The sequence below is a fragment of the Oryx dammah genome, unplaced genomic scaffold, assembly GCF_014754425.2.
Source record: "Oryx dammah isolate SB20612 unplaced genomic scaffold, SCBI_Odam_1.1 HiC_scaffold_1337, whole genome shotgun sequence".
NCBI lineage: Eukaryota > Metazoa > Chordata > Mammalia > Artiodactyla > Bovidae > Oryx > Oryx dammah.
In genome coordinates, this window is record NW_024071460.1 from 1 (window position 1) to 7437 (window position 7437).

Consider the following 7437-nt stretch of genomic DNA (forward strand, 5'->3'; position numbering starts at 1 on the left):
ACTGCAAGGAGATCCAACCAGTCCATTCTGAAGGAGATCAACCCTGGAATTTCTTTGGAAGGAATGATGCTAAAGCTGAAACTCCAGTACTTTGGCCACCTCATGCGAAGAGTTGACTCACTGGAAAAGACTCTGATGCTGGGAGGGATTGAGGGCAGGAGGAGAAGGGGATGACAGAGGATGGGATGGCTGGATGGCATCACTGACTCGATGGACATGAGTCTGAGTGAATTTCGGTAGTTGGTAATGGACAGGGAGGCCTGGCGTGCTGCAATTCATGGGGTCGCAAAGAGTCGGACATGACTGAGCAACTGAACTGAACTGAACTGAACTGAACTGAAATAAACAAGTGATGTACGTCATCCTTTTTGAATTTACAGAACACAACCACCTGCTCTGTGCTCACTAGCCCTACAGACTCACAACCACCTGCTCTGTGCTGACTAGCCCTGCGGGTGTGACTTGCGCAGCAGGACTCTTACTGACTTTTCGGTTGTTCTAGTTGCTAAGTCAGGTGCAACTCTTTCGTGACCCCATGGACTGGAGCCCGCCAGGCTCCTCTATCCATGGATTTCCCAGGCAAGAACACTGGAGTGGGCTGCCATTTCTTCTCCAGGAGATCTTCCTGAGCTGGAAATCACACCTGGGTCTCCTGAACTGGCAGGAGGATTCTTTACCTCGGCGCCACTGGGGAAGCCCATGCTGCTGATGATCACTTGGTCAAACCCACGCAAGTTATGGCACCAAGTGTGAGCCCCAGTGGGAGCTGTGGAAGCTGGGTCATGTTCATGTATTCACGTGGGTTCATCAATTGATAAAATGTACACCTCGGGTGTAGAATGTTGAATATTCAGGAGGCCCTACACTTGTGGGCGGCAGGTATCTAGGAAAACCTCTTGTGTGAGGCGGCCATGATGAACCAGTGTCTACCTACAAGTTGAGCATTGTTTAGAGGACTTTCCTGGTGGCTCAGTGGATAGAAATCTGCCTGAAAAAGCGTGGGACACGGGTTTGATCCCTGGTCAGGAGGATTTCACATGCTTCTGAGCAACTAAGGCCATGAGTCAGAACTACTGAGTCCTGCTCTAGAGCCCACGAGCTGCAATGACTGAAGTGTGCTTGCCGAGAGCACAAACTCGGGAGGAGAGAAGCCCCCATGATGAGAAGCCGGCATATCGCAGTGAAGAGTAGCCCCTGCTCATCGCACTAGAGAAACTGGTGGAAAACAATGAAGACCCAGTGCAGCCAGAAATAAAAAAATAAATAAAAATATTTTTTAAGAGTAGTTCAGAACTAAATGTTATTTCCAAAGTTGTCAGGTCTTCATGTCCTTCTTTCTCAAACATCCAGAACACCACTGAAACACTGATTTTCCACAGGCTGAGGACCTGCTCTGCCATTGGGGCAACGTCACTGCAAATTTGTTTTCAGTCTGGACAGCCACTAGGGAGCATCCTGCCTTTCACACTGACCATCTGCACCACAAATCTCAGCCTCTGTGGAGTATGATCCAGGGGCTCATTCATTCGACACACAGGTATGCAGCTCCCTGTACCAGGCCTGGACCTGGCCAGTAGACTCAGCAGGACAGGTGAATTCTTCCATGTCCGAGCTCCCAGCTCAGAGATCCTCTTAGAACTGGAGTCCTGGTCAACTTGTGTGCACACTGAATGCAGTGTATCCACTAAACTGCATTTGCATGGGGAGTATAGGAAAATGTTCATTTCCAACATCCTCACCCTTTACGGAAAAATTCTGTGAGGAGATAGCACCTGTGTCCATATGTCCATCTCTCTGCCCACATCCCATCCATCTTTTATCCCCTACCCATCCTTTTATCCATCTTTTCACTAAGTCACGGCTGTGCCTCTGTGGTTGAACAGATGCCAGGACCCCTGAGATACCCTCAATAGCTCCCTCTGCTGCTCCATTTAAACACCATGGTTCCACAGGTGGTGCACCTGAGCCCGGGTGATTCCTGCAGAGTCTGTCCCCATGGAAGCTAAGGGAGGCCCCTGGTAACCCGCTGACCATTATACTGGGTATCTCGAGCATTTTGCATGACTGTTAAGGATGCTGGATGGGTTAGACCTGAGTCATTGAGAAATATAGTGCTGAGTTTGGGTGTCAGAGTTACCCCGGTCAATGGTACATTTATGAAGAAGAGGAAGTTTGGAGTGACTGTGGACCCTAGTTCCTTCTCTTCCCTGGGGTTCAGAGGCAGATGGAGGAGCCCTCAGGTGACAGAATGTACCCTGGAGACTGGTCTTCAGGCCCCACTTGTTCTTCAGCTGGACCCTTGCTCTGTTGGAAGCATGGAGAGATGGCAAAAGCTCTGACACCAGGCTTGAGGCTCAGACTGGAGGAGCTGGGAGGGTAGCCCAGGCATTCTACTCAGCCTTGCTCCGTGGGGGAAGGGGGATCATTTGGAGAATGAAGGAACAAGAGGCTGTGCTCAGGGAGCCTCCAGGCAAGGTGATGGCTGTCTCCAAGGTCAGGTACCGAGGGTCAGGACTTAATCATGAAACGTTCCCTCCAAGTTGTAGTCAAGCCAGTTATCTGACACTCAGCGGTGGGGAGATATTCTGAGAGGACAAAGTTAGTTCTCAACCTCCTTGAGGACACCCTCCGGGTGCAGGATCATTCACCCGGGAGTTATCATGGGTGTAGCTACAACTAATACACAGACAGGAGAAAGTGCTCCCGGTTCATAAACTAGAGGAAAGTGGGTTATCCCTGGACACATTCTACCATGTTCATCTTTGTCATAGAATAGAAATGGGCAGGATATCCAGCCGTCCCTTCCCATTGAGCCCTTCTTGCTGCAGCCCGGAGGCTGAGCACAGCAGAGACACTGTCCATGGTGCTGATGAACACAGGCCACCTGGAGACTTGCGAGTTGTGGTCTTTGAGTCACATCTGCTTTCTTTTCATTCTGAAAAATTGGGCATTGCTAGAAGAGGCTTCCGTAGAGGCTGAGACAGTAAAGAATATTCCTGCAGTGCAGGAGACCTGGGTTTGATGAGCCTAGAGAGATGGCAATGGCTATCCACTCCAGTATTCTTGCCTGGAGAATCCCATGGCAGATGTGCCTGGAGGGTTACAGCCCATGGGGTTGCAAAGAGTTGGACAGACTGAGCAACTTTCACTTCACAGGAAAGAAGAGGTGGGGAGAGCTGCAGGGAGTGTGGACTGGCCTCGATCGCCAGGGCTCAGGGTCAGTGAGATTGCTGTGGATATCATGGCAGGACTTGACCCCACATCAGCATGACAAAGTCCAAGCTGCCCAGAGCAGACTGCAGTGAGGGAAGATGATGACCCTGGCCTTGAGAGCAGTGGTAGGCAGAGCACAGAACCCTAACAGATGTCCACAACCTCAAGCCCACAATCCAAGAAATGTGCCCCATGATGAAGGAAACCTACAGATGAAATCCAGATCACGTGACTGGCAGATTATGGTGGGGTATATGGGTGATATGCGGGGTGACTTGGAGATCATGGGTGGGTAATGTATTGGGCTGAGTCAATACATTCGTACTGTTCCAAGGCAGGAGAGGCAGAGCCAGAGGAGATGGGGTGATGGAAGGAGAGCTTGGGGAGCTTTAAGATGCTCCACCGCTGGCTTTGAAGATGGAGGAAGGGGCCACGAACCCAGGAAAGCAGGCAGCCTCTCACAGCTTGGAAAGGCGAGGAAATGAACTGTCTGTAGAATCCAGAAAGAACAGGGTCATATTTGACACTTTGATTTGGGTAGATTTGTGCCACTGAGTTTCTGTTGATTTGTTACAGCACAATTAGGAACTCCAAGAGGTGTCACCTTGTCTCATCCAAGGCTGTGTGCAGGGGGATGAGGAGTAATGTAGACCTCAGTCATGACCGGAAGCTTTGCAGGCGGTCTCTCCTGCCTCCTGTCTCATCTCAGCACACACGATACTGGCCACTGGCTGAGCACGCCTGTCTTCCGTGGGCTCTGTGCCCTGCGCACACGCCTGCTATGTGTGTGTGAGTGTGGCACCTGCCCCAGGGACCTATATGAGAACAGCACCTATCGCAGGGGCCTCAGGGAGAGACGGAGAACCGCTAGCCCAGGTGTATGGTGGGGCTGCAGGTGAGATCCAGGTGGGGAGGCCGCTGGGACACTTTGGGGAGGGGACAGGTGGGCCCTTTGCCGTGGTAGCCAGGTTGAGTTTTAGGTAGAGCCTGCAACTTCGCACCGGGGATCATGTGTGTGTGTGTGTGTCTGTGTGTGTGGTGGGGGTAGACTCACAATTCACACTGGAGAGCAAAGTGGAAACCAGCGGGAAGTGGACAGAGGGCACGGGAAATTTCTGGGAGGGCCTTGCTCAGAGCATGGCTTCTGGGTCCCTCTTACTTTGGTGACTCTGATTGCTCCTCTGAGTCCCCCCAGAGGGAACGATTTTCTCAGCGCTTAGGCCCTTAGAGACACAAAAGAAACCCATAGAGAGAGTAGGCATTCTGGATCTTGGATCTGGGGACAGACAAATGTTCCTGTCCCATCACTGACTCAGTGGACATGATTTGGAGCAAACTCTGGGAGATATTGAGGGACAGGGAAGCCTGGCGTGCTGCAGTCCATGCGGTCCCAAGGAGTCGGACATGACTTAGCTACTGAACAACAAAAATTCATTTGAGGTAGCCACCAGTTGGGGCCAGCAGGGCCTGGTGAGAGGACCAGAGGGTTTAGGATGCCAAGAGGCTGCAAAGGGGCCTCACCCATAATATTTGTCTCACCCGTAACTTGTTCTTCCTTCCTGACTCGTGTGCTAGAGGCTCTCAAAGGATCCCATATTCTGTGCTCCAGAGACTCAGTTACAAGCAATCAAACACTGAGAGGTGTCCATGACTCCAGGGCAGCGTGAGGACAGCCGATTGCCCACGTGGCTGGGCAGGGATCTTGTGACCCTCCTTTCCTGTCAGTATGGTCCCCACCCCCACCATCCTCACATTCTTCCCCGTGCTTTCCCCCAGGGAATAGATGGGGAGGTTAGGTAACTTAGAGTTAATACTTTCCCTGTGGGACCCAGGAGAGAATGGAGCAGAGATTCAGGTGAATTACTGGCTGGACAAGACCCAAGTGCAATATATTTTGCAAAGCAAGGAGAAAGTGAAAGTGAAAGTCGCTCAGTCGTGTCCGACTCTTTGGGACCCTGTGGACTGTATAGTCCGTAGAATTCTCCAGCCCAGAATACTGGAGTGGGTAGCTTTTCTGTTCTCCAAGGGGTCTTCCCAACCATGGGATGGAATCTTGGGACCACCCAAGATCTGAATAAAGAGCACTTTCCCCTTGTGGCTCAGCTGGTAAAGAATCCACCTGCAATCCAATGCAAGGGGGAAGTGCTCTTTATTCAGATCTTGGGTGGTCCACAATGGGTCACAGGCCCAGTAACTTGCCCTGTTGGCCTTCCTCCCTCCAACTGTGGGAATGGTAGCATGAGTTCTGGTCCATCTAGGGTTCAGGGCAGCCTGTCAGGGTCTCCAGGAATACAGGAGGGACCTGGACACTGGACCCAGATTCCCAAATACTCTCAGGGCTCAGAGCTGGTTCTCTGCCTCAGGCTCTTCCCCTTGACCTCACTCGGGTCTTGGGTCTCAGATAAGCTCTTTCCCACAGTCCATAAGCGGGTGTGTCTAGGGGAACTAAGGACCCACATCTGCTTTGTGGTTGAACCCACAGTAAACGTCTGTGTCAGGGCGTAGTAATTCCTGCAAAAGAAAACCGATGCCTCCAAGCTCACGTAACCTTCTCAGATGTTGTATCAGGGACTTCCCAGCCCTGGGTCCCCCAGAGTGGATTTGTGGGGGGGTTGTTTGTATAAGAGGTTTGTGGTTGAGACCCATCTCCTCTTCATCCCATTTTCCATCTTTCCTCCTATTTCTTGAACCTCCACACATAGCCAGGCGTAAAGGGGGCATTTCCTCAGCCCCTTGGGCTTATGAGACCAGAACTTGGTTCCACACACTCACCTGGTAGATGGGAACTGGTGGCCTGGCATCAGGTAGGGAGGCCTGGGGCATGGGAGAGACTGGGCATCAGCAGAGAGGGAAGGAGAGTCATTTCTCCCAAACATCCATCTCCAAGCCCGAAGCCCCCACCCCAAATCCTATCTGAGCTGTATATCGAACCCTTGTTATCCTGGCTCCCCTGTTATCCTGGCCCACCTGGTTCCTTCTGGACTTCAAGGTTCTCTTGAGGCCAAGTGAGGAGACCAGGGCAGCCTTAGGATAAGGTGGTGGGTGATCATGTCCCTGAAATGCATCCAGGTCCTGCCATGGTGGGAATTGCCATGTCTTAACAACTCTTATTGAGCTTCCCTGTTGGCTCAGAGGTAAAGAATCTGCCTGCAGTGTGGGAGAACCAGGTTCATTCCCTGGGTCAGGAAGATCCTCTGGAGAAGGCAACGACAACCCACTCCAGTATTCTTGCCTGGAAAATTTCATAGACAGAAGAGCCTGGAGGGCTACAGTCCATGGGGTCGCATGAGTCGGACACGACTGAGCGACTGTCAACTACCCTTGAGTGAAAGGGGTCTGCACAGTGCGTCAGGGTTGGACAGTCCCCCGGCCCTGAGCCTGTGAAGCTGGGACGCTGGGGAGAAGAGACAAGGAAGGGATGTACTCACCTGGGAGACAGAGCTGCCAGAGGGACCACGTCCTGGGAGGAGACAGGAGTTAGCACTGGGAGTGTGAGGAAGCTTAGCCCGTTCTCTCAGGAGAGGCTGAGAGTCCACCTTCCGGAGAACCATGGGAGAAAGAGCCCCACCAGGGAGAGACACTCTGGCAATTTCAGGCCCCAGTGAGGGCGAGGGAGCCTCCCAGGATTATATGCACAGGACAAGCAGGCTAGCCAGTCGGAGTTCCCTGTGCTGAAGCCCCAGAGAAAGGGCCAGAGACCCTGGGGGAGGCAGGCAGGAACAGACAGGGCAGGGCCTGCCTGGGCACCTGCTGTCCTGGGCTGAACAGACACCTGAGGTGGACGCTTGGGGCCAGTTCCCTCTGTTGTGCAGGCAGCCGGGGTTAGGGAAGGAAAAAAAAAAAAACAGGCATATTTATAAATGTGAGGAGTGTAGAGGGAGGTCAAGGCTTTGGTGTCAGAACACGGGACAGGAGGATCCCCACGTCCAAGCAGGGGCTGGACACCTCCTTTCTCCACCAAGGCTGCTTAGAGGGGAGGGCCCAGCAAGGACGCTGAGGAAAGTCCTTAAGAAGCCGTATCTGCCCTGAGTCCAGAGGGCCAGGACCATAGGCTAATAGGGTTCAGAAGAGAGTGGCCACCGACGGGACCAGGGCTCTGGGAAAGGCATCCATCCATCCAAAGCTTTGTCTGAGTGGATGCATCACGCTTACGGAGAGAGCAGGGCCAGTGTGTGGGGAGGAAAGGGAAGCCAGCGACTCTGGGGTCTCACTGAGGGCAGTGTC

At 52.6% G+C, this 7437-nt stretch overlaps 1 long non-coding RNA gene across 1 annotated transcript; it reads right to left on the reverse strand.

Annotated features, from left to right (window-relative positions):
* Nucleotides 1–5540: 5540 nt before the first annotated feature.
* Nucleotides 5541–7431, reverse strand: LOC120859511. The gene is made up of 4 exons (XR_005720100.1): nt 6986–7431; nt 6642–6673; nt 5986–6027; nt 5541–5724 (listed from the first exon to the last, which is right to left on the reverse strand). It is a non-coding gene; the product is annotated as an uncharacterized LOC120859511 (long non-coding RNA).
* Between the last annotated feature and the right edge of the window lie 6 nt (nt 7432–7437).